At 44.2% G+C, this 26801-nt stretch overlaps 1 protein-coding gene across 8 annotated transcripts in view; it reads right to left on the reverse strand.

The window, feature by feature from the left end:
- The window catches only part of LOC137350609 (zinc finger protein 609-like), a 209871-nt gene that overhangs the window by 129987 nt on the left and 53083 nt on the right, over positions 1-26801 (reverse strand). The window contains exon 1 of one of the 8 annotated variants that reach the window (XM_068015342.1): positions 21169-21264. The exons of 6 other annotated variants lie outside the window; for them this stretch is intronic. The gene's annotated coding sequence lies outside the window, so the exon portion shown is untranslated. Of the gene's footprint in view, positions 1-21168; positions 21265-26801 lie in introns of those variants that run through there. One more of the 8 variants, XM_068015341.1, reaches the window with a different exon arrangement.

Consider the following 26801-nt stretch of genomic DNA (forward strand, 5'->3'; position numbering starts at 1 on the left):
CCCTTATCTGCTGCTCAATTCTCACCTCTTCCGCATGTAAGGCGCTCCAAGATGCTCCACTTTATGAACAGTGCCATATCTAGCTTTGTTGAAAATCTTACCTCCCACACTCTCCTCACAGCAATAGGCGCAGAGGGAAACCCTGAACCTTGGAGATGCCACAAACTGTAACCCAATACACTGCAGGCCAGCAAAGTAAGTGCCTCTGTTACAAGCCTATCCTAGCAGATGTGACGTGGGCTCTTGTTTTCTTGCTGTGATCATTGCCAAACAAGAAAACGCATTCATTAGGAGTTCACAAGGATTCTGCTCTGGAGAATATGCTCAATTCCCTGCCTTCTGTGATGCAAGATCACACCACATTCTGTTCAGTGTAGCTCTCGCAGACACAGGGATTTGTTTAATAGATGCATGATGTGTAGTCCTCTGTCAGAGTGCAACGCACAGGGTCAACAGTAATTTTCTCTGAGTTGCTGTCAATGTACTTCAAAAGCCCTGGGCCTGATTCCCAAGTTGCTGGACCAGACACTGTAATTCTGCTCACCCAACCCTTCAAAAAAAAGGCACAGATTTTACCCAGGAGGGTTCGCGCTAAATGTGTTTCTATTTTGTTACATCCATTTTGATTCTTTTATCTTTTCTCTATCTATTAAGGCAGGCCGTCTCTACTTCCCTTCTAAATCACCCTTCCCCCATTTCTTACATCTTTTGATTTCCATTCATTTTTTTTTTAAATCAAGCAAAACATTTGAACCAGACTAAATCTCACTCTGCACAACAATCCCTCTACATCCTACTCGTTAGTCTCCCCACCCAAGTTCAGTCAGAAATGGCTTGACAGTCTGACATGGTGACAGCAGGTTCCATCTGTGTATTTCATTATAAAGTGTGGATGAGGATGTGTTCTGGTGTCTGCCTTCAGACTCACATCTGTAATATTTCAAAGTGTAACCGTCATGCAGGCCCCCACCTGGCAAGCATGAGGTGTATTAATTTTGCCACATGGACATTAAATTTCAAACTGTTGAAGTGAAGAAAGGACTAGCTTTAAAAAATTGCCAGATCTTGGCCAGAAATACATTTGCATATTAACAGCCAGTGTTTGGAAGGACAAAGCAGTCGTTCCGACACATTCAACCCAAAATGGACCCTTGGCTGGAAAGACATTTGCATGTTAACAGACAGTGCTTGGAAGGTGGGGGGAGCTGGCATTCCAGGTTGACTGCTAAGATGGTCAAATACGCAAACGGACATGGTCAAACCAGCTAGTCACATGACTACAAAAACAAGAAATGCTGGATTCACTCAGCAGGTCTGGCAGCATCTGTGGAAAGAGAAGCAGAGTTAACGTTTCGGGTCAGTGACCCTTCTTCGGAACTGCTGACTAACCTGCTGGGCAACCTGAGTTTTTTGAATTTGTACAGGCAGTTTGGGCAGAAAGCAGAATGCTCCTGGACTGAGATGATCTCTCCTGACTGGCTCGCCACAGCCTCTCCTGTCTACCTGCTCCCCCATCTCTTTCTCACGGAAATTGGTTTCACACAATTCCAACCTCTGATTCATGAGGCAAGGACTTCCTAGGCCTCATTTCTCATGAAAATTAAATGCACTGAATAGGCAGAACAAGTTTAGAAGTTAGGTGCTTGATGGCCGGCACAGACATGGTGGGCTGAAGGGCCTGTTTCTGTCTGTATAACTCTATGACTCTATAGCATACAAGGCTACAGGCCAAGTGCTGGAAAATGGGATTAGAATAGATAGGTGCTTGATGGCCAGCACATACACGATGGGCCAAAGGGCCTGTTTCTGTGCTGTATAACTCAATGACTCTATCTCCAGGTAACGGACTAAAGCCTGGCTCGGGAAAAAAATTAAAATCTGACCCGGGCCCCAACCCAACAACTGCCAGCCTGAACCTGACCTGGACCCGAGTCCTTCAATTTTTAAATGCCCGACCCAACCCGAAAATAACATATTAATGAAAGAGAAAAAAAATCATAGATTAAAACAAAAACAATACCAAACAAAAACAGTACAGTCCAGCCCGACCTAACCTGAATCAGAATGTTGGACGCAGAATACAGACCCAACCCGACCTGAACCCAACACATATAGTCGGGTGGTCAGGCTTTAACGCAGACTGAACCTGCAGTTGAAAAAGTCAATAGCCAAGATGATGAGGGAGATTCCCCCATCCCATAGTGAGGACATGATTTAGTCTTTACTTTAGGTGTTTTACAAAGCAAGTCATTTTTTCCTGGCTCAGAAATTCCAGCTAACCCACACAGAGAGACACTTTGTATTCAAGAGAGTTTGATGAAAAGATACCCTGTTTTAAAATAAGTGTCGAAGATCAATCCCAAAAAGAGTGAAAACAAAAGAGATGAAGGAAGAGAAACAGACACACACACACACCCAAACAGAGCAGTCAGTCAAGAGCTCAATGAGACCACTGGAGAACAAATCATTGCTTGCAGCTGCCAGGTCAAACAAGAGGTACAAATGCAAGGGTGCAAAGTCGTGAAGTATTAACATTATTAATTGTTCTCAGTTTTTTGATAATAAAAGCTTGTGTGCATTTCAACTCAAATAGGAAAGAAGTGCAATTTCGGGTTAGGGTTAGATGAGGCAGAGAGGAACATCACCCCCAGCCACAGATCCAGTTTCCCCTCCCATTTTAGAAAGTGGGAAAAGCAGATAACTATTTTAAGAAAAGAAAAGGACTATGGGTAGAGAGCAGGGCAATCAAATTAGACTTGGATTACTTTAGCAATTAGTTGGCACAGAAACAATGGACCAAATGGCCTCAAGTGCTGTGCAAACTTCCAATAGTTCTATGTCAGGGATGTCAGCGGCGAGTTTAACAAACACTTAAGAATAGTTGACTTTGGGTCTGCACTATTCACAGATTTTGGTTAAAGACTGCAAAATACTGTACAAAGAAGAGCAAGGGAACTCACCCTGATGTCCTGGCCAATAATTTTCCCTTAACCAATAGCACGATGATGATGATCTGGCCATTGCCTTACTGCTGTTTGGGGGATCTTGCTGTGCAGAAAATGGCTGCCACATTTCTCAATATTGCAATGGCGACAACAATTCAACAGTTATTTATTGGCTGTGAAGCACTTTAGGGCATGCCGAAGTTGTGAAAGGTGCCGTAAAAATGAAAGTATATTCTTTCTTTTACAGAAGATTCCACACAGGAAGAGGGGTGGACAGCTCAAACCCAGCACACCAGCCGACAAACTTGAGAACCAACTTCAAAACACACCTTAATTATAAAAGCAAAATACTGTGGATGCTGGAATTCCGAAATAAAAACAGAAAATGCTGGAAATACTCAGCAGGTCACAGACCTGAAACGTTAACTCTGCTTCTCTCTCCACAGATGCTGCCAGACCTGAGTATTTCCAGCATTTTCTGTTTTTATTTCAAAACACACCAGCTGCACGAGGGCCTCATGAGATTCAAATTCCAAATCCCTGACAACTCATCTTCTCCTTTACCATTGGCAAAGTACACCAACCAACACACACTGGAGAAAGGCCCAAACCAACAGTAATAATCTATTTCCATGCCCTCTGCTGTTGCCCATTAAAAGGGTTTTCTCAGTGGTGTAAACAGAATACTTTAATGTTTTGAAAGCAAAGTAAGTGATACAGAATTGGCCAAACAGTGGCTATTCCACACTAACAATTCACAGGTGGGCAAGAAAGAAATTCAAGCATCTATTAATCATTACGGGTAGACCAACAATACTTGTATTTATATAGCATCTTTAATGTAGTAAAAACATCCTAAGGCATTTTCAGCCTAAATTTGACAATGAGCCACAGATTAAGTTAACCAAAAGCTTGGGCAAAGAGGTAGGTTTTAAAGAGCTTCTGAAAGGGAGAGTGAGATAGTGAAACAGAGGGATGGTAGTGGGGAAATTCCAGAGCTTAGGGCCTAGGTAACTGAAGACACAGCTGCCAATGGTGGGGCAATGAAAATCAAAAATGCATGGGAGGAAGCGCAGAGTAAAGGCCTGCTCAGGTCGGGAAAAAGAACCCGACCAAATCACAGCGAACCCGAGCCCGACCCAAGACACTCCGATTTTGCGCTGAGCCCAACTCGACCATCCCTTTTACTTACCTTCCGACTTGGAACCTCCAGGAAGCTGCAGCGCATGCTTGATGACGTCATAGTGACATCACTCGCTCACTGCGCAGACTCTGTTTCGTCCCAGACTCCCAGCTCAGGTAAGTTTTTAAATTTCAATACTTACCGGCAGAGATTTTAACCTGCGTGTCCGGCCCGACCCGACCCAGACACAGACTCGGCCCGACCTGACCCGAGCCCGAAAGCCAGACCCAGAGGAGGGGCCCACCCCGACCTGAACCCGACACATGTCGTCGGGTCCCGTCGGGTTCAGGTCGGGTAGCAGGCCTTTAGCGCAGAGATCTGAAACAATTGTCGGGCTGGAGGAGGTTACAGAGATTGTAAGAGGCGAGTAGCTGCTTTGAACTATAGTAACTAGCTTAAGTTGAAGCAGGTCTGGCTAGCCACTTACTTTAACTGAAACTTAACCCAATTCTGTGGTCTCTCTTGAACAAGTGTTATAGTCATGGGCAATGCTGGAAAAGAGGGCACCAACATAACAGAAGAGATCACATATTTATCCTTTCTATAACTTGGAGACACAATAATCTGGGGCAAAATTAATTGGCATTTGGAAAAGTATGGGCTCATAAATGAAAGTCAGCAACGATTCAAGGCGAATTGCGTTTGATTAACTTGATCTACTTCTTTGATGAAGCAACATCAGGTTGATGAGAGTCGTGTGGTTGATGTTGTGAATGTGGTCTTTCAAAAGGCGAATGGCAAAGTACCTCATAATAAACTTCTTAGCAATATTCAAGCCTATGGGATTGAAAGGATAGTGGCAGCACAGACACAAAACTGAGTAAGGGATAAAAAGCAGAGAGTCGTAGTGAAAGCTTGTTTTTCAGACTGGAGGGAAGTGTGCAGTGGTGTTCCCCAGTAGTTGGGATTAGGACAACTGCTCTTTTTTATATGTATTACTGACGTGGAGTTGGGTATGCAGGGTTTAATTCAAAGTTTGCAGCTGATACAGAACTCAGAAATGTAGTAAACAATGATGAGGATAGTAACAGGCTTCAGGAGGACATAGACAGACTGGTGAAATGTGCAGACACATGGCAGATAAAATTTAACCCAAAGTGTGAGGTGATATATTTTGCTAAGAAGAATGAGCAGAGGCAATAGAAACTAAAGGGGTGCAGGAACAGAGAGAGACTCATGGGTTTGTGTACATAAATCTTTGAAGGTAGCAGAATAAGCTGAGAAGGCTTTTAAAAAGAAATGTGATTTTTAGCTTTATTAATAGAGGAATAGAGCACAAAAGCAAGGAAAGGATGCTAAACTTTATTAAACACAGGTTAGGCCTCAGTTGGAGTCTGATGCTCAACTCTGGGAACTACACTTTAAGAAGGTTGTCAAGGCCTGGAAGAGGGTGAGTGAGATTTACTAGAATAGAACCAGGGATGAGAGACTGCAGAAACTGGGGTTCTTTCTATTAGAGGGGAGAAAGTTAAGAGGAGATTTGATACAGGTGTTCAAAATCGTGCATGGTTTTGACAGACTAAGTAAGGAAAAACTGTCAAGCAGCTGAAGGTGGATGAGAGTTTCAGCCACAGTTGAACTGAGGCAGGGTCAGAGTCTAGCAATGTTATGGAAGTGGAAGTAAGCAGTCTTGGTGATAGTGCGGCTATGTGGTCAAAAACTCATCTCATCGTCAATCACAACACCAAGGTTGTGAATGGTCTTACTCAGCTTGAGACAGTGTCAGGGATAGAAACAATGGACAAGGAAAAGAGTTTGTGGTGGCACTCAAACACAATGGCTTCAATCTTCAAAATATTTAGTTGAAAAAATTTCTATTCAACTAATAGGGGATGTCAGCCAAACAGCATGACAATCATAGACAGTGGCGGGTAAATCCAAAGAGAAGGTGCTAAGACGGAGCTGAATGTCATCGGCATGCATATGGAACGTGATGTATTTTCGGATTATATCACTGAGGACTGGCACGTAGATGAAAAATAGAAAGGAGCCAAGGATAGATCCTTGGAGGACTCCAGAGGTAGCAGTGCAGAAATGGGAGGAGAAGCCATTGGAAGTGATTCGCTGGCTAAGATTCAATAGATAAGAATGGAACCAAGCAAGGGTGGTTCCACCAGCTGGATGACAGAGGTGTTGTTACAGGATGGTGCGGTCAACTGTATTGAAGGCTGCAGATAGGTTGGAAAGAATAGTTTATCATGGTCATAGTCATAAAGAATGTCATTAATGACTTGGATAAGGTTCATTTCAACACCGTGGCCAGAAACCAGACTGGAGGTTTCAAAAATGGAATTGCGAGGAAGGTGGGCACGGATTTGGGAAGTGACATGTTCAAGGACTTTGGAGAGGTAAGGGAGGTTGGAGACAGAGCCTAAATGTGCAAAGACAGAGAGGTCAAGGCTAGCTTGTTTGAGGAGAGTAGAAATGGCAGCAGATTTGAAGTCGAACAGTGCCTGAGGAAAGAGAACCTTTCTAACAATATCAGCTAACATCGGGCCCAGGAGGGGAAGTTGAATGGTCACTAGTTTGGTCAGAATAGGATCAAGGGAGCAGGAGATAGGTCACGTGGACAAGATGAGGTTGACAGTGTGTTTTACAGGATTATGGCACAGAATCTGGAGAATGACGTGAGGTCAAAGCTATGGCAGTGGAGTACATTTGGGTAAATCTCGATGGGCTGGAGGGAGGGGTGACGGAGGAAGCTGAATGGATGATCTCAATCTTTGTGACATGCTCCTCACACTTTTCGTCAGAGGTGAGGGTGGAGGCAACAGGGGAGGATGGTTTAAGACGACTCATATGATCTTAACATTGAAATCCATTACCACCCCAACAGGTAGAATTATTGAGATGGCATATTTTACTCATAGACTGGAGCAGCGCTTAAAATGAAATTGGACAATTATTTGCAAAGGAGGAATGTAAAAAGATGCAGGGAGAGGAAATTAGAGTGGAAATCTCCAGAAGAGATAGCTGAATAGCTTCCTCCTGTGTAGCACTTTCCATCATTCCAGGAGCTTTTAAACAGTGCAAGACCTGCGGCCATAGCACCAGATTCCCCTGTGTTTTCTTAATAAACTCGCAAAGCTGTCAGCATGTGCAAATCCCAATGGTGCTACATTTGCAACCAGCTGAGAGAGACCTGGGAAGACAGCAGCATGAATACAATATGGAGGGACCTTTCATGTCTGATTCTTCTTCCAAGTTATCTAGAGCCAGGTAAATCGACCAAAAGGGAAAAACAAACTGGATGGCCATAAACATATGGTCTTAAAAGCATTGAACAACTTCTATTTGAACAGAGAGCAGTAAATCTGCAGTAATCACGAATATATTTGCCATATTTACCCTAAGCAGTGAAGAAAAAAATGTATTAACTAAAGTAAATACCAATATTGGCTGCAAATATAAGGAAAAAAAAGTTCGCCCAAGGAAAAAAAAACTTCAATTCTTGTTCACTGAGACCCTGGATCCGTGACATAGCCATCACAAAACTAAAAAGGTTCGCTCATTCCCTCTTCACTCGCATTCTGGAATATCCCAGACCCACAAGAGAAAGTGAGGCTGCTCCAAGCTGTCCGTGATACTCTACCTCATTCTGAGGGAATTGTTGAACCACACATACAGTCATTAAACTTCATCATGGCTGCACATCAATACTTAACGCTTGAGCAGGACCATGCACGAGATGACTTTGGTTGGACAATTCTTTTTATACACGAACATAGCAATCTGCTGGCACCTGCGGTACACTGGGGCACAGACACATTGGCGACTGTTAACGCAGATTCTGGGAGCCCAGGGACTGGGAACCAGCTCCTGATGTTTATGCAGTATCCATTGATCAGAAGCAGACTCAGAGAGGGATAATACTGGGTTCGCAAAAACAGGGTCCAATGGTATAAAAGTCAGCAGCTGGTCCCAGACTTCAAACGCACGATTAGTACAGAAATGAGCATTGTGGCACTGGGTGCTGGTACCCAGGTTTGTACCTGTCATGCATCCAATAGTGGACAGAAGAATTTGATAGGAACACTAACATTTGTACAATGTCATTCACAGTAGCATGCACACAGTGTTTTAACAACTTCAATTCCCCATTTGATGTAAAGGCAGCAATTCTAACGATGCATGTTTAATTGATGCCTGCCCAGATTCAAACAATAAAACACTGCATATCTACGCTCCCATTTTGAAAATCTTTCTATTTCAAAATGGTGCTCGTGAATATAACCTATTGCAGGATTTGAGGCACTGAAACCACTAGCAGGAACCATGTGTTGATATCATTTCCACTCATTCATGAAAACATTTCAATATCACAGTCTTTGGAAAACAATCCCCTCATTATGTAGTACAACCCCCCTGTGTGACCAGTCGAGGGTAATCCTGCAGTACTGGAAATTCAGAGCAGGTTGTTCTGCTCATCCAAGCAACTGGGCACGTGATCATCAACATTCTGCTGTGCTCAATTAGGTGGACAGATTCCAACACTCCAGTTCCCAGCCTGCTAGTTCAGTCCTCTCATTTCAGCTACCTTCACCTCCTCACATGACATTAGGATGGGGACAGATATACAAAGAGAGCGATACAGCCATACAGAGAGAGAGAGAGGGGGGGAGGGATGGACGCGCGGAGAGGCGGGGGCAGAGAGGGGGAGGGGCGGGGGCAGAGAGGCGGAGAGGCGGGGGCAGAGAGGGGGAGGGGCGGGGGCAGAGAGGGGGAGGGGCGGGGGCAGAGAGGGGGAGGGGCGGGGGCAGAGAGGGGGAGGGACGGGGGCAGAGAGGGGGAGGGACGGGGGCAGAGAGGGGGAGGGACGGGGGCAGAGAGGGGGAGGGACGGGGGGGGAGGGACGGGGGGGGAGGGACGGGGGGGGAGGGACGGGGGGGGAGGGACGGGGGGGGAGGGACGGGGGGGGAGGGACGGGGGGGAGGGACGGGGGGGGAGGGACGGGGGGGGAGGGACGGGGGGGGAGGGACGGGGGAGGGACGGGGGGGGAGGGACGGGGGAGGGACGGGGGGGGAGGGACGGGGGAGGGACGGGGGGGGAGGGACGGGGGAGGGACGGGGGGGGAGGGACGGGGGCAGAGAGGGGGAGGGACGGGGGCAGAGAGGGGGAGGGACGGGGGCAGAGAGGGGGAGGGACGGGGGCAGAGAGGGGGAGGGACGGGGGCAGAGAGGGGGAGGGACGGGGGCAGAGAGGGGGAGGGACGGGGGCAGAGAGGGGGAGGGACGGGGGCAGAGAGGGGGAGGGACGGGGGCAGAGAGGGGGAGGGACGGGGGCAGAGAGGGGGAGGGACGGGGGCAGAGAGGGGGAGGGACGGGGGCAGAGAGGGGGAGGGACGGGGGCAGAGAGGGGGAGGGACGGGGGCAGAGAGGGGGAGGGACGGGGGCAGAGAGGGGGAGGGACGGGGGCAGAGAGGGGGAGGGACGGGCGCAGAGAGGGGGAGGGACGGGCGCAGAGAGGGGGAGGGACGGGCGCAGAGAGGGGGAGGGACGGGCGCAGAGAGGGGGAGGGACGGGCGCAGAGAGGGGGAGGGACGGGCGCAGAGAGGGGGAGGGACGGGCGCAGAGAGAGATATGTAAAGAGACAGCGATGCAAAGAAGATTGGGGGGGCGGGGGGGGGGGAAAGTGGCAAAGAGAGAGAGAAAAAGCGACTGTCTAACACAGTCGCAGATCAAGGGAGAACAGCAGCAAAACACACACGCACACATAGAGGAAGCGGTAAGTGGAGGTGAGGAAAGAGAGATGGATCGACAATGTGAGACAAATAGAGAAAGACAGAAGAATAGGTACAGATAGAAAAACCCAGAAAGAGAGACACAGAGAATTTCAGACACAGACTCCAAGAGACCCTGACTGAATCCCAACTCTTCAGACTGATTTTCCTGTAATATAGATAAATCAAGGCCATTTCCTGTCAAATGAGTTACAACTCCTGGTCAGCAGTAAATTGTTCCAAGATAATATGCTGGTCTTGGGAAGAAGTGGCCCTGGACCACTCATTGCTGTCATTTACTGAACTCAGCAGCTTAAGAAGAGTATAAAATACTTCCACCGTTCTCTGCATTTCAATTATTTGGGGTGCTCAATTAAAGGTACTGAACTGGAGCAGAATACTTGGGGTTACAATGTTTGCACGGCTGTATTGAGAGGCATGCCTCAGTGTCTCCTTAAAGTGGACAGGCTGTGCCATCACTTTGCAGAGCAGATTTTAAGTACGGGAATGTTCTGAAAATGGATCATGGTCGTGAAACAAATCAAGGGTAAAACTACATTCCCAACAAGAGCCAACAAACTAGATTCCAGTTACTACTCTAAAACACATTTACTCTTGGTAATGAGCAGATCAACAATATGGGTAAGGTATGCATACAAGATTGCTTCAAAGTAAATCAGGTGACGAGGACGAGACGGCATAAATTTAAATGAGCAAATGTAAAATAAAAACATTAATCTCAAAATTTTTACTGCACGCTGTCCTTTCGACCCTCTCTCTCTCTCCAAGAAGTTCCCCAGAATAGCACAGAGGTAAAAAAAATATGCTGATAGGTTTGTAAGCACAAGGAACAAATTCAAAACCAAAACATGCAAGAATAAAGGCTTAGGAACATAGAAATGTTACAGGGCTCAACAAGAACATCAGTTTCACATTTACAAAGCACATCTGTATGTGTACGCTGTTATGAAAGTGCCTCTGTTTTGTTAAAAATAGCTTTTCGAGGATTCAAAGAGGGGAATGTAAAGGCCACTTGACTTTGAAAAACAGTCCCTGGAAAAGATGTTTTAAAAGGGGCACTGAGAGGTCTTGTGAGGAAAACAGGCCTTTCCAGGAAACCACTTGGCTTCCAGCAAGAGCAAGCCTTTCCGGAAACCACCTGACTTCCAGCTCAATAAACAGAGAAGTTTGGCAACTGGAAAAGTTGGTTTACAAAGAACTGACAATTCTCTGTGATTGGTGGAGGTCAAAAGGTTGACCTCCTGTTGTCGGTTTTGCTTTTGAATTGTTTTGAGTTCGGGTTGAACTGTATAAAAAGGAAGTGAACTTACAAGGAGGGTAGAGAACTTTCCAGGAGAGAACTTTCAAGGGAAGAATTCCCAAGGAAGGAGAGAAGACCACAACCCAGCTCAACTTTCCAGCAACTCTCTAAGACACTGAAAAGTCCACTGCGTCAACTCATCTCGTCTCTTGTCTTTCAAGAAAAGCCTGCTAAATTAATTCTCAACGCTGCCTGAAAAGAACTGTTCTAAAAGATCCCAGTGACCTGTCAGACTGTATGTCAGTTTTGGAACACAACATATCTCACCAGCTGTTTCTTCAAGAATGAGCAAGTATTCGGCCCGTGTTTTTTTGTCTGTAATAGAGCTCTAAAAACAAATATCCCTTTATTTTCCAGTAACCGATGTGTGTGTGTGAGAGAATATGAGGGGCTAAAGTAAAAAGGGAACTTTAATATTTCAATCTTTATGTTTTACTTCATTCCTGGTTAAGTCTTGTTTTATAATAAATTGATATTAAAGAAACCTGGTTGGTATGTTTTATTCTGGGAAAAATAGAGTATATGATTGACCATATCGCTAAGTTGGAAAATTTAAAGATACATTGTGACACCCATGAAGAAGTGGAACTAGAACAAACAGTGCACTCCTATCACCTCGGTCATAACAACGCTTATCGCTGCTGCTGAGGCAGAGCTATGTCATTCAATCCTGTCAACCTTGGTTCTCAGAATTCCCTCTTCTCAGCGCTCAGAAGGAACGGACTGACTCGGGAGCAGAGGGTCATGGACAGAGCACCATGTTAGCAACTCATGCCTCAGAAACGCAGCCCTGTCAGGAGATGAGCCACTACATTGGAAATATTAAAAATTTTAAAAATAGGTGAAAAGCACACAAACGTTTGAACCTAAAATCACCCCGAATATCCCTTTAAGAATATTTTCTGACTGGTATGGCAGTGGCGTTTGAATGCACAGGAGTGAAGCTTGCTCTGTTCCTTATAAATGCCAGTGAATGGAAGGAAGTCCCTCAGAAGGGAAGGAAAGTTCTCATGAGTCATCCCATTGCTCCTAATACTCCCTTCTCATGCACAGATCCACGGCTGCAGGACAAGGGGGTCAAACATCATGTTCTCTGCTCCCTTCTCTGTCAGTGAACAGCCAACTTCGGGAAACTAACAGGAGCGAACAAATCAGATCAATTTCAGCTAGTGACCGTTAAGATGGTAGCAAACTTCAGAACCGCAAGACCACACTGGTTTAGGTTCCTCTCTCTCTCTCTTCCAACCCCCCCAATCACCTCTGTGACTTAGGCTCAAATCCAACCCAGATACAGGGAATGATCAAATTATCAAGTGAGTTTTCGTTCAGGACAAAGAGAAAATCAGTGGACAAAAAGAAAATCAGTGGACTAAGGACAGGCCAAATCCTGTGATCTGCCAGGGACCCTCTTATACAATGTGTTACAGCTCAGTGGCTTGTGCATTTTCAGTACATTTACGCCAAGATCACTTGCTTTAATCAGGTCAACTAGTATTCAGACTCCAGCCTCCAACTAGGTCGGACTCCAGCCTCCTGGGCACTTTATTCTGCCTTGTAAAATATGCGGTAGTATTTTGGGATATTGCAGTGATCCTCCAACCCACTATGCCATTTATAAACAGGGTCCCCCACATCAGCCCAGTGTCAATAACTGTCTCAATTGTCACATAACAAAGACAGGCACTTGACCACTGAAAGAAAGCAAATCACCCCACCATGATTCGCAGATGCCTAGGAGCAGCTCACATGTCTCAGCCAGAGAAGGCACCCAGCACAGTGAGGAACAGTGCAAAACTTTATACAAATATGTGCAAAGTAAGCATGCCTGGGTGATCAGCTCCCTAAGGGCAGGATGATTTCCTCATGGCAAACATGTTCATTACTAACTATTCCCCAGCAAATGGACTTTTAGCAGTAATATGCAAATGTGCTCCTAAGAACAGGCTGGGATAGTGAGTCTGCCAGCATGAGTTAAATAAGCACGAAGTTGGTGGTACTGATGTCCTTTCTTTGCAGAGGTCCAGCTAATTAGCTATGGAATTAACTGAAGTGATATAAGTTTTCATACAAGGTACAACACAAGTTGAGCATGTGGGGGCAGCGATCTCTCTCCATTGTGGGTAAGAACCTGGTCATCAGGTGCGAGGCGCTCATGTTGTTGCTGTACGTGGCCCAGGTCTGGCCCATACCCCACTCCTGCGCCATGGTGGTCACCCGAGCCATTTTCCGCTTCATCTGGGGATCTAAAATGGACCGGGTCCGGAGGGACACGATGTTCAAACCTCTGGATAAGGGCGGGAAAAATGTACCAACGTGGCCCTCATCCTGATGACCACCTTCATGTGCGGCTGCATCAAGCTGTGTGTAGACCTCCAGTACGCAAACTCCAAGTGTCACTACGTGCTGAGGTCCCCGGTGTTGCAAAGGATGGGCCTGATCACATCGCCGCGGAACGCTCCATGCAGTTGGACCATGCCGTACCACCTACCCTTTGTGGAGCAGTTTCTGCGGGAAAACACCTTTGACCACCGATCCATCAGGCAGTGGTCTGCACGGAATGTCCTCAAGGTCCTATGGGAAAAGGAGACGGTGGATGCTGTCGGATGGTTCCCCGAGCAGACCGCCAAAGTCATTTGGCGGAATGCCTCATCAGCAGAACTTTCAAACAAGCACCAAGATGTAGCTTGGCTGGTGGTGAGAAGGGCCCCCCCAGTCAGATCCTTCCTGCACGCCCGAAATCTCACCCCCTCCGCACAATGCCCCCGCGGTGGCTGTGGTGGGTAAGAGACGGTTGCCCACCTCCTTCTGGAATGCGTCTTTGCAAAGCAGGTGTGGAAAGAGATGCAGTGGTTTTTGTCGAGGTTCATCCCAAGCAGCTCGGTAACACAGGAGTCTGTGCTCTACGGGCTGTTCCCAGGGACGCACACCGAGACAAACAGCAATTGCTGCTGGAGGACTATCAATTCGGTGAAACAGGCCCTTTGGTCTGCCCGAAACCGGCTGGTCTTCCAGCGCAAAGAGTCGTCCACGACCGAATGTTGCAGACTGGCACATTCCAAGGTCCAGGACTACGTGCTGAGGGACGCACTAAAGCTTGGGGCAGCCGCAGCAAAGGCTCAATGGGGAAAGATCACAGTGTAAGGTCCCCCCCACCAAGCTGAACTGATGGGCTGGATCCATGGGAAACCCCTCGAACTGTATCGGGAAAATTCTGTCTCCTGTAAAATGCAAAAATGTATCTGGCACGACAAATGTGAAATGGTAGGGTTGTGAGGCAACTCATGATTGTATTGAAGGAAAGTGATCACCTTTGCACGGTTTGTATTTTTTGACTTGGTGCTGTTTGAAACTGTTTGGTAATGTATTTTTTTTTTTAAACAGATTTTTTATGAATAAAGTATATTTTGGAAATTTAAAAAAAAAAGTCATACATTTTCATACAAAGGGCCACAGTGAGTCTGCAAAGTCATGATGACTGGAGGTGTGTGGTAGCAGGGCTGAATGGTGACAAAGCAAAAGAAAAGGCAGTGAGAAAGGAAGCAAGTAAGAGTCACACCTCAAATACATCACCCATGATTACAGTAAGGGCTGGAGGAGGAAGGTGGGTCAACCTAGAGATGCAAATGAAACAGACGCTGGGTTTCGAGGAGTATTTGAAGCATTCCCTGTGGAGTTGGGTGGACTGGTGCTCCCAAAAATCTGTTTCAGTGGCTTGGATGTGGAATTAGTTCCAATGGTCGCAAACACCCTCCCTTTACATTCCCCTCTTCTGACACAATGCAGCAAGAAAAAAAGACTTGCCTTTATATAGCACCTTACACAACCACTGGACATCTCAAAGCGCTTTACAGCCAATGAACGTTTTGAAGTGCAGTAAAAAAAAAGTCACTGTTGCACTCAACAAGCGCCCACAACCACCATATGACAATTACCAGTTCATCTGTTTGTGTGATGTTAATTGAGGATAAATATTGACCAGACACCAGGGATAACTCCACTGCTCTTGTTCAAAACAGTGCCATGGGAATTTTTACGTCCACCTGTGGGGGCAGACGGGGCCTCAGTTTAAGGTCTCATCTGAAAGACAGCACCTCCAGCAGTGCAATGCTCCCTCAGTACTACATTGGAAGTACAGCCTTGATTTTTGTGCTCAAGTCCTGCAGTGGGACTTGAACCCAGAACTTTCTGACTCAAAGGTGAGTGCTACCCACTGATCCACAGCTGACAGCACTTGGAAGTTCACATGGCAGACTCTGATGCTTTGCAAACACAGACTTACTGTCTTCTGCTTTAAAGCTGCAAACGGAAATTACTGCACTTCTCGCACCTGCACCACTGCACCATTGGTATGGTGCAAATTTCACTTCAGCAATCTTCACAACTTAGCTAATCCCGTTAAAAATTCAAAACTCATAAAAATACAAACTAGAGGTTTTGATTTTATGTATCTGATTTCACAATTCCACAACCTGCTTGTGTTTAATTCTTAGAGGCAAGAAAGAATAAAAATTTGACTATCACATGGCATTTGCATAGGTCAAAAAATGGTATACTTTCATACAGTTTAGAGCTAGAGGTCCAACAGAATAACAATCTTTGCAGGTCGTCCATGGGAGTGTGGTAATATCTGCAGACAGTGTACAGGATGTGGTAACTTTTTGCTGGTGGTGCCCACATTTCCTACAACAGTGACAACATTTCAAAAGTACTTAATTGGCTGTGAAGCCTTTTGGGGCATGCTGGGGTCGTGACAGGTGCTAACTAAATACTTCTTCCTTCATCCCAGCAGTCCATGGGATGTGGTCATATTTGAAAGAAGTGCCCTCCGTTGAAAACACCGTGACACAATTCTCAAAACCTGATGCAGTGAAATACCTTAAAAGACTCACTCCTCCTCAGTCAACTCATTCTATTATTTATTGATTATTATAATTGATTTGTTATTTAGTTTAGAGAGATACAGCACTGAAACAGGCCCTTCGGCCCACCGAGTCTCTGCCAACCATCAACCACCCATTTATACTAATCCTACACTAATCCCATATTCCTACCATATCCCCACCTGTCTCTATGTTTCTCTACCACCTACCTATACTAGGGGCAATTTTTAATGGCCAATTGCCCTATCAACCTGCAAGTCTTTGGCATGTGGGAGGAAATCGGAGCACCCGGAGGAAACCCACGCAGACACAGGGAGAACTTGCAAACTCCACACAGGCAGTACCCAGAATTGAACCCGGGTCGCTGGAGCTGTGAGGCTGCGGTGCTAACCACTGCGCCACTATATCGCATTTAAACTTCAGACTTGGGTCTAAAACCAGTAGCTGCAGCATGAGCTCCAACCAGACAATGTCATGGTTCGAAATTCAATTCTGCCATGTAGGCAGCTCTGTGCATGCCTCGCTATACAATGCACAGAAGCTCCTCGCCCACCAGTTACATATAGATAGAATTTTACAGCACAGAAATAGGGCATTTTGCCCAACAGGTCCATTCTGGATTTTATACACCACACAAGCATCCTCCCACCTTACCTCTCACCCTATCAACTTATCCTTTTTTTTTATAAAGAGATATAGCACTGAAACAGGCCCTTCGGCCCACCGAGTCTGTGCCGACCAACAACGACCCATTTATACTAACCCTACAGTAATCCCATATTCCCTATCACCTAACAACACTAGGGGCAATTTACAATGGCCAATTTACCTATCACCTGCAAGTCTTTGGCTGTGGGAGGAAACCGGAGCACCCAGCAAAAACACATGCGGTCACAGGGAGAACTTGCAAACTCTGCACAGGCAGTACCCAGAATTGAACCCGGGTCCCTGGAGCTGTGAGGCTGCGGTGCTAACCACTGCGCCACCCAAACCTTTTCCTTCGTGTTTCTCTAACTTCCCCTTAAATGCATCTATACTATTCACCTCAACTAGTCCAAGGATTCATGATTTCTACACTCTAACCACTTCCTGAGAAAAGTTTTTCCTGAATTACCAATTGGATTTATTAACTATCTTATACTTATAGCCCCTAATTTTGGACTTCTCACAAATGGAAACATTTTCTCGACATCTATCATATTAAACCCATTCATCATTTTAAAGACTTCTAGCAGATCTCCTCTCAGTCTTTACTTTTCTTCACAGAAGACGACACAAATTACATAGGGTAATCAAGAGGCAAATAAGAGTGAGGAATTAAGGTAATTAGTATCAGCAGAGAATAAGTACTGGAGAAACTTAAGGGACTAAGAGCAACAAATCCCCAGGACCTGATGGTCTACATCCTAGGGTTCTAAGAGATGGCTGCAGAGATAGTGGATGCGCTGTTTAAGATTTTCCAAAATTTCCCCGATTCTGGAACAGTCCCAGCGGATGGGAAGTTAGCAAATGTAACATTGATGTTCAAGAAAGGAGGGAGAGAGAAAACAGGGAACTACAAGCTAATTAGCCTGACATCAATCAGGAAATTGCTGAAATCTTTTATTAAGGAAATCTTAATGCTCTTAGAAAACAATAGTATGATCAGACAAAGTCAACATGTTTTTACAAAAGAAAAATCGTGTTTGACAAATTTAGAGTTTTTGAGAATGCTACAAGTAGGTAAGATAAAGAGGAACCAATAGATGTAGTATACTTGGATTTTCAAAAGGCACTCAATAAGGTGTCACACAAAAGGTTAATAGGCAAAATAAGGGCTCAAGGAATTGGGGGTAATATAGGGCAGCACAGTGGCGCAGTGGTTAGCACCGCAGCCTCACAGCTCCAGGGACCCGGGTTCGATTCCGGGTACTGCCTGTGTGGAGTTTGCAAGTTCTCCCTGTGTCTGCGTGGGTTTTCTCCGGGTGCTCCGGTTTCCTCCCACAAGCCAAAAGACTTGCAGGTTGGTAGGTAAATTGGCCATTATAAATTGTCACTAGTATAGGTAGGTGGTAGGGAAATATAGGGACAGGTGGGGATGTTTGGTAGGAATATGGGATTAGTGTAGGATTAGTATAAATGGGTGGTTGATGTTCGGCACAGACTCGGTGGGCCGAAGGGCCTGTTTCAGTGCTGTATCTCTAATCTAATTAGCATGGTTAGAGGATTGGTTAACAGACAGGAAGCAGAGAGTAGGGATAAGCTGGGCATTTTCAAGTTGGTAGGTTGTGCTCGTAGATGCCACAAGGATCAATGCTAGGGTCTCAGCTATTTACAATCTATATTCATGACTTAGATGAAGAGACCATGATTACTGTATCTAAGTTTGCTGATAAAACAAAGCTCAGTGGGAATGTAAGCTGTGGTGAGGAGGACATAAAGAGGTAAAGAGATTCAGACAAGTTAAGTGATTGGCAACAAGGTGGTAGATGCAGCATAATGTGGGTAAGTGTGAGGTTATTCACTTTGATAGTAAGAATTGAAAAGCACAGATTTTTAAAAGGCATGAAACTTGTAAATATTGATGATCAGAGGGACCTCCGTGTAATTGTACAAGGAACACAAAAAGCTGGCATGCAGGAACAGCAAGCAATTAAGGCAGCAAATTGCTTGTGGCCCTTTACTGCAAGGGGGTTGGAGTATAAGAATAAAGGTCTTTGGTGAGACCACACCTGGAGTACTGTGTACAGTTTAGATCTCCATATCTAAGGAAAGATATACTTGTCTTGAAGACAGTTCAGGAAAGGTTCACTCGATTGGTTGCTGGGATGAGAGAATTGTCCTATGATGAGGATGAGTAAACTCGGACTATAGTTTTTGGAGTTTTGAAGAGTGAAAGGTGATCTCACGGAAACATACAGGATTCTGAAGGGGCGTGACAGGGTAGACATTGAGAGGTTCTTTCCCCTGGCTGGTGAATCTAGAAAAGGGATAAGGGGTTGATCATTTAGGACTGGGATGAGGAGAAATTTCTTCACTCAGAGGGTTGTGAATCTTTGGAATTCTCTACCCCAGAAGGTTGTGGATGTTCCATTATTGAATGTATTTAAGGCTGAGAGACAGACAGATTTTTGGTGTCTCAGGGAATCAGAGGATATGGGGAATGGCAGGAAAATGGAGTTGAGGCAGAAAATCATCCATAATCGCACTAAACAGCAGAGCAGGCTTGAGGGCATATGGTCGACTCCTGCTCCTATTTCTGATGTTCTTACATTCTTATGGAAAAGAACCCAAGCCTGTTCAGTCTTTCCTGATGGTTATAATCTTAGTTCTGGTATCATCCTTGTAAATCATTTTTTGCACATTCTCCAGTGTCTCTATTTCCTTTTTGTATTATGAAGACCTGAGCTGTGCACAATAGAGAAGACAGCACAAACAGCAGTGCCTCCACCTGCATAAATACTATACCAGTTAAGGATTGGCAGGGAGTGGGGGGTGGTGGGGTAGCTTAACAAGTGACCAGAAGAGCAAAGTGATCCTGAAGTTGTTTTTAAACTTAGTTTGTCGACAGACTTCCTGCTGTGTAAAATTTCAAGTGATGTATTTTCCATTTTCTTCCCAGTGTTCAGTTCCGACAAGGAGTTATACTGAAACTTTAGGGTCACTGTAAAGGGGAAGCTACTTTGAATTAAAACAAAATCGCAGCATAGTCTACTCTTGATAATTCAAATTCATTTTAAATGACTTCTATTGAACAGGAGTAGACTATAAGACTGGAAGGATATGGCTGAGCACAAATACAACAGCCTATCAGCAGGATACATCAAATAGAATTAGCAGGTTTGCAGCCTACGTTTAAACTGTTGCATAGAGGTGCCCTATACCCTGAGAATACTCACCGCTATGGTCAGCCAATGAGTTGGCGCTGGGACAGGACTTATGGTAAATAGTTTATTTGAGAGCAAACAACAAAAAAAAAGTCTGTTTAAAAAATCTCCACAAGAATTCATGAATTCATGCAGTGACTTAGTTTAGTTTAGTTTAGAGATACAGCACTGAAACAGGCCCTTCGGCCCACCGAGTCTGTGCCGAACATCAACCACCCATTTATACTAATCCTACACGAAGCCCATATTCCTACCACATCCCCACCTGTCCCTATATATTTCCCTACCACCTACCTATACTAGGGGCAATTTATAACGGCCAATTAACCTATCAACCTGCAAGTCTTTGGCATGTGGGAGGAAACCGGAGCACCCGGAGGAAACCCACGCAGACATAGGGAGAACTTGCAAACTCCGCACAGGCAGTACCCAGAATCGAACCCAGGTCCCTGGAGCTGTGAGGCTGCGGTGCTAACCACTGCGCCACTGTGCCGCCCCAACTTCTCCTGATAAAAACAGGGAGATCTCTCCAGAAAAATGCAGAGTGGAGGATAGTTACACACAAATTAAGACCGTAAAATCAATCCCAGTAACTTACAGCAGTGCGGTCTCCAGGCATGATTGACGGGAGATTTATGCAATCATCCCCATTCTGGCCGGAATAGCGGTATCACTATATGCAGAATACTAGGCCATTGGCAATGATGGCAAGGCAGTTATCAAATTCAGCAGAACTGATATCATAAATGCAACAGCAACAGCAGTGTGTATGTCAGCTGAGCCCTGAAATGGAATCACTACCCCGTGACCCTGTGACAGTAGTTTCTTTAGTAAACAACTTAACGGTCACCATTTTGCATATCATAGGTTAGTGCAGAATGACATAGGGTCCTGCAAAGTATCAGGTTCAGATACTGGCTCTCACACAACACCAAGTTATTCTGAGGTGAAATGCAGAATTGTTCACCTTCCAGCATATAGTATAGAACAGCATGAAATAACAAGGACAATAAAAAAAAAATCAGCCTATGACAGGAAACACTACGGAACACCTCACCGTCCAAAAAATTGGGCCTGCACCACAGCTTTACCTCGTATGAGATGGTGTCATAACTGACAATGTGTAAAGTGGTGGCCACTTGCCAAATTCATTTTTAAACACATCATTAAAAATAATGGCTTCTGTCAGAGAATGACTGGGCAGCAAAGCTACAGTGAAGCTACAGTACAACAGGCATGAATCTAGAAACTTACAGATAAGAACCTGATGGAGAGGCCCAGTATACAGTATAGTTTACAGTTGACATAGCGTGCAGGTTACAATGAAACTGCACAGCACCACAGGCACGAAGCACTGGTTCCCACATCCCCCAGCGAGATCATCACTCACAAATAATATCAGCTTGTTAGCTTTGCTCATAAATAGGTTACAGGCCACACAGGCTGTTTCTGGAACAAATTTTACTGAAGCACACAGGATGTGTTTCAGTTACGACAGCAATTCTTTATCGTAATGATACCACAAGGATCTGTATCTTGCAGTGTGACCACAATGTTGTCGAAAAGGATTGAGAGGTGGGGGTGAGCAGTCTGTCTCCAAGTGGCAATCTGCACAGGCTACTAGTACGTGATCCAATGATTGGGAATCCCAATGTAGTTTACCATCCATTTAGTTAAATGTGATTTAATCAGTCTGTTGGATTGCTCAATTAACTACTGCAGCTTTAGAAACGTTTTGGACAACTCAGTCACTCTTTTACTTACACTAACTGAAACCACAAACCCAGCCTCAACCTAAAGTCTAACATGAGCTAACTGCGGTTTGGACACTTAACCACACCTGCCCCCGTCTCCAAGGCTCCTCCTTCAACAAAACCGAAGGTCTTTCCTGTTTACCCAGTTTGTTGTCTCAACTTCTCATTCAGATACTTTCACTCTCAATACATGCCCTGCAGTTTCCCTGTGATGCACCCTGCCTTCGATTCAGCATATCCTGGTTATTGAAACTAACAGTCACGAGACTGAGGGCAAATTACAGCAAAAAATGACCAGGCCATCATGTACTATTATGGTTTTCTATCTTAATGTGATCACATTTGACAATTTATAAAGAAATGAAATGTTGTCTAAAAAGTTTGGCCTTCACTCTCGGGTCAGATTCATTGTGCGAAAGATGCATCCTTCAGGAGTACGAGCAGGTCATCAGCTGTGGAGAGGCAAAACCACCATGGACACAATCCTGCTTACACCTCATGTGAATCTTCCAGCACCACCCCCGAGATCATCGATCATTCTTCCTCAGCAGAGGCAGAAAGCATGCTAACAAATCTGAAATCAGGTTCTTAACTTGTTTTTAAACAGTTATTTTATTTACACTGCATTTAAAGGGAAGCTTTGATACATTTGAAGGGAAGTTAGATAAGCACATGTGGGAGCAAGGAATAGAAGGATATGTTGATAGGGTGAGATAAAGAAGGATGGAAGGAGACTCGTGTGGCGCATAATCACCAGCATAAACCAATTGGGCAAAATGGCCTATCTGTGTTCTAAATGTTATACAATTTTTAATGGTAAATTAGAGTGTAGCCAAATCAAAGAGCTACAAGCCACACAGCCAAATAAATAAATGGAGTTCAAAAGTCAATGCAAGTTGGTCAGATTTGGATGAAACATGGCCTGGAGGGGCAGTTCACTGAGGTGAGACCTCAAGAACTAAAAGTGACCAAGATAAAATAGGCAAGTGGGCAGAACAATCCATATCTACATACAGATTTTTTTATGGATAGGAATACCTTTTGCCAGATAAGTGTGTCTGTATCCATCAAGCTTGATGTGCCACACTTTGGGATCGCACTTTTTTTGAAATCACCCAAACATCTAATTGGTTCAAATTTTGTATTCATAAACAGCAGCAAGTCAAAATCAAAGTAGGAAATGTACAAATCAAACATGTAGAAACTAATGGCGGCATAGTGGCGCAGTGGTTAGCACTGCAGCCTCACAGCTCCAGGGACCCGGGTTCGATTCTGGGTACTGCCTGTGTGGAGTTTGCAAGTTCTCCCTGTGTCTGCGTGGGTTTCCTCCAGGTGCTCCGGTTTCCTCCCACAAGCCAAAAGACTTGCAGGTTGGTAGGTAAATTGGCCATTATAAATTGTCACTAGTATAGGTAGGTGGTAGGGAAATATAGGGACAGGTGGGGATGTTTGGTAGGAATATGGGATTAGTGTAGGATTAGTATAAATGGGTGGTTGATGGTCGGCACAGACTCGGTGGGCCGAAGGGCCTGTTTCAGTGCTGTATCTCTAATCTAAATCTAATCTAACTGGGCAAACCTTCATTAAGGAATTACTCGGGACATATGAAAACAATGAATCCAGAAGGAGAGCTCAGAGAAACCTAGTAAAAGAAAATGGAACCAATGAAATCACTCCATACATGACCTAAAAATCATTATGCCATCTTATTTTTTCGTTGTTAATAAAAAGTTTGCAGCACGAGAACACGAAAAATGAATTTACAAAAAAAACTTAACATTTCCTGCGATCGAAATGAAGAATACTATTGGAGGCTTGGGTCCATCTAAGAAACCCTGCCTTGAGATCATGTGGTATTCCCCACCCCGCCCCCAACTTCACTCAATGCATATTAAGTGAATATCTTATAGCTTCTGGTCCCCAAACATTTTGAAATGTCAAATATGCCAAACTGTTACATTACTAAAAAGCTGCATTTTTACATTGTTACATTTAAATTCAGGAAAAAATGTTCTATTTTGCAATAGGATGTCCCCAGTTACTGCTAGTTGAACTGGCTCAAGATAGCAGACTACAACTGCCAGCACACGTTACCGAGACAAAGACTGGCCACTCACAAAGTATGCCAGTTCCAGCCTCCAATGGAAAAGTAGAAAAAAACATTTTTAGGATAGCAAGCCACCAGAATGTTGTTTTTTTTTTGGTTATTAAACAAAGAACTCTCTGGATCTCCCTAATTGAGGTAATTTTCCTGAAAAAGTGCAATTTAGCTTACCATACTCAAACATATTGCATGTATTACAATGAATCTTTAAACAAAGCCAAATTTCAAAATTGTATCCTTATATTTGAATAAATTATGGCTTTTATTATTTTTCCTACATTTATAATGTTCTATCAAAATATATTGCTTAAACATGCTGTGCATTTAAAGAAACAGTTTGTGAAGAGAAGATACAAATTTAAAACATTAAACTGAAATTTTATATATTTCTTAGCCTAAATAGAGGGAACCCTGAAACAGATGGACAATAGGGAATGGTTCCATCATGTAATGTGCAGAGATTTAGTTAAGTAACTTAAGTACTTATCGACCTGTAGAAGAGCATTATTTTTCAGGAATGAATTATAACAGGACTTACTTCACTGTTTATAGGGAGATCTTTTATAAACTTCGTCCCAAATCCTCTCTCTCCACTGCCCTTCTACATCCTCTGCTGCAACACTGTAATCTCTGACTCACTGTGAAGCACAGATCCACTATTATAATAAACAGTCTCGCAGGTAGTGGTCGCGCAGTGCTTGGGAATGTGCCACGCAAGAAACAAACAGGCTGCATACAAGCAATGTCCCTTTAAGGTGCGCACATGCACAGTCATGAGTCAATGTTGAAGGGAAAGTGCAGTGCAATAAGCTGGCCGCGCACAGCAAACAGAAGTTAGAGGGAACACTGCTTACACCAACTGTGTTCAATATTCCAGATTTTGCACTTTGAAGATGATGCAAAAACAATCTTTAAAAAAGTCATTTCATGCTGAATTTATTTTTTAAAAAAGGAATATTTTGCCCAGTTATATTTTCTTCCCTTGCACTCTGGCTGTTAGTTTAAATTAGATTCTGTTTAAAAATATCGCACTCAAGATGGAAGCTGCACATCTATTATACAATGCAGCATATTTGACCCAAGTCTAGTCAGCAATAGACTTCTGCAATGAAACAAAATGGCATTAATTTGCTAATATTCTAACTGCCATGTTGATGTCTCACCAGCACGTTTCAGTTACTAATTTTTTGAAACTGGCACCTTGTTTGCAATAAATTTAATTAGGGACTAGCCACTGGGAATTAGCTAAAGGAAACAACTTTTACATCAAAGATGGATCTTGAGCTGATATGTTTCCAAACTGGTCAATTTTTGTTCATTCTGGTCTGCATTGTGCAGGCATTAAGGTGGTCTCTAAATAACTAATTTCATGTATACACTTCATATTACAGACCAAGGTGCGAATTAAACACGAGAGAGTAAGCAGAGTTTATTGCTTTGCAACAGGGTTTTGCAATCTAGTGAGTTCTGCTGTGCTGCTTCTTGCTTCTGCAAATTTTTTCTCTTAATAAACCCAATTTGCAATTCATAGCCTGAGATACATGGTCTGTCAGTGCTGTTTGCCTATCACTGAGAAAGGCATCTCGTACTTTCCTCAGTGCACTTAGCAACAGCACTGAATCCCAGTACACTGCATTATCAGATATTTTCTGCTTATGGTCACACTTCAGTTTGCAACGTGGGCTAGATTCTTTGCACTTGGCATGAGAAAATATCAGAGCCTGAACAATAACAATCAGTTTTTCTGATCTGGCACCAAAAGACTTCAAGCAGTTACACTTGCCCTCTGATTGACCACATTTTTATAAGGAGTTATAATGACCTAGATTTTTAGACCAATTCCCAATGGCGAACAATTGAGCAGTTGTCCTAAAGGAACAGATCTAGATAAACATCACAGCCATGTTCTATACTGTAGACTATCCATGAGCAATGACACAGGACATATAGAAACAGGAGATGAAATTTAAAGTGGAAAAGTGTAAAGTATGGCATAAAAAATGCCAACCTTTGCTCTGAGTCAGAAAGTTCTGTTGAAGTTCAACTCCATGTGTTACGACTTCAGTGACACTATTAACATTACAACACGAGATATGAACTCCTCAGAACAATTTGAAGACAATTTACACGGCAAGATTTCACATTTTAGACTTTTTTTTATAACTAAACTAATAGAAACCCCCATTAACTAAATAATAGCTGATACCCCAAATTACAAAGAAAGGTATTTTTCTTTACTGAATACAACACCTGAAAACCTCAGGCCACACTTATAGGTTACACAGTCCTCCTTGATGGTGAAACCTTTACCGTTAAAAGTCCCAACTCCTCCCAGTTGCAATAGGTTGCATCTCCCAGACCTTTCTCAAAGTCAATGCCCTCTTCGCTCATTTCTCAGAGCACTTTCGACCTGAACGTCCGTGAATAAGGCAATTCCTGGTAATCCTGTTGGTCTTTTACTTCTCTGCAAACCACTACTTTCAAAACAGGTTCAAGTCTTCACAGCCTTTCGCTGTATCAGTCTTCTGAGAGCAGGTGTTCCCCCGCTCTCTCTCCCTTGAGGCTGCCACTACTGCTCATCTTCCTTACAGCCTGCTCTGAGGCTGGCACTGCTGGTCGTCTTCCTTACCGCCTGTCTGCCTTCAGAAAATCTGTTGAATTTATCTTGAAAGATTTGACAGTAGACAGGCAATGGCTAGTATTTAAAGTACTACTACATGCTCTACAACAAATATACATTCCTCTAAGACACAAAAACCCAATAGGAAAGATGAATTAACTGTGGCTAACAAAAGAAGTTAAAGATTGCATTAGATCAAAGGAAGTGGCTTGTAAGGATTCCAGAAAAAGTGGTAAGGATTGGGAGCAATTTAGAATCCAGCAAAGGATGACCAAGAAACTGATAAAGAAAGGGAAAAGAGAATATGAGTGCAAGCTGGCGAGAAACATAAAGGAGGACTGTAAAAGATTCTTTAGGTGTGGAAAAAGGAAAAGATTAGCAAGGACAACTGTGGATCCATTACAGGTGA

This window comes from Heterodontus francisci, chromosome 35 (genome assembly GCF_036365525.1).
Source record: "Heterodontus francisci isolate sHetFra1 chromosome 35, sHetFra1.hap1, whole genome shotgun sequence".
NCBI classification, from domain to species: domain Eukaryota; kingdom Metazoa; phylum Chordata; class Chondrichthyes; order Heterodontiformes; family Heterodontidae; genus Heterodontus; species Heterodontus francisci.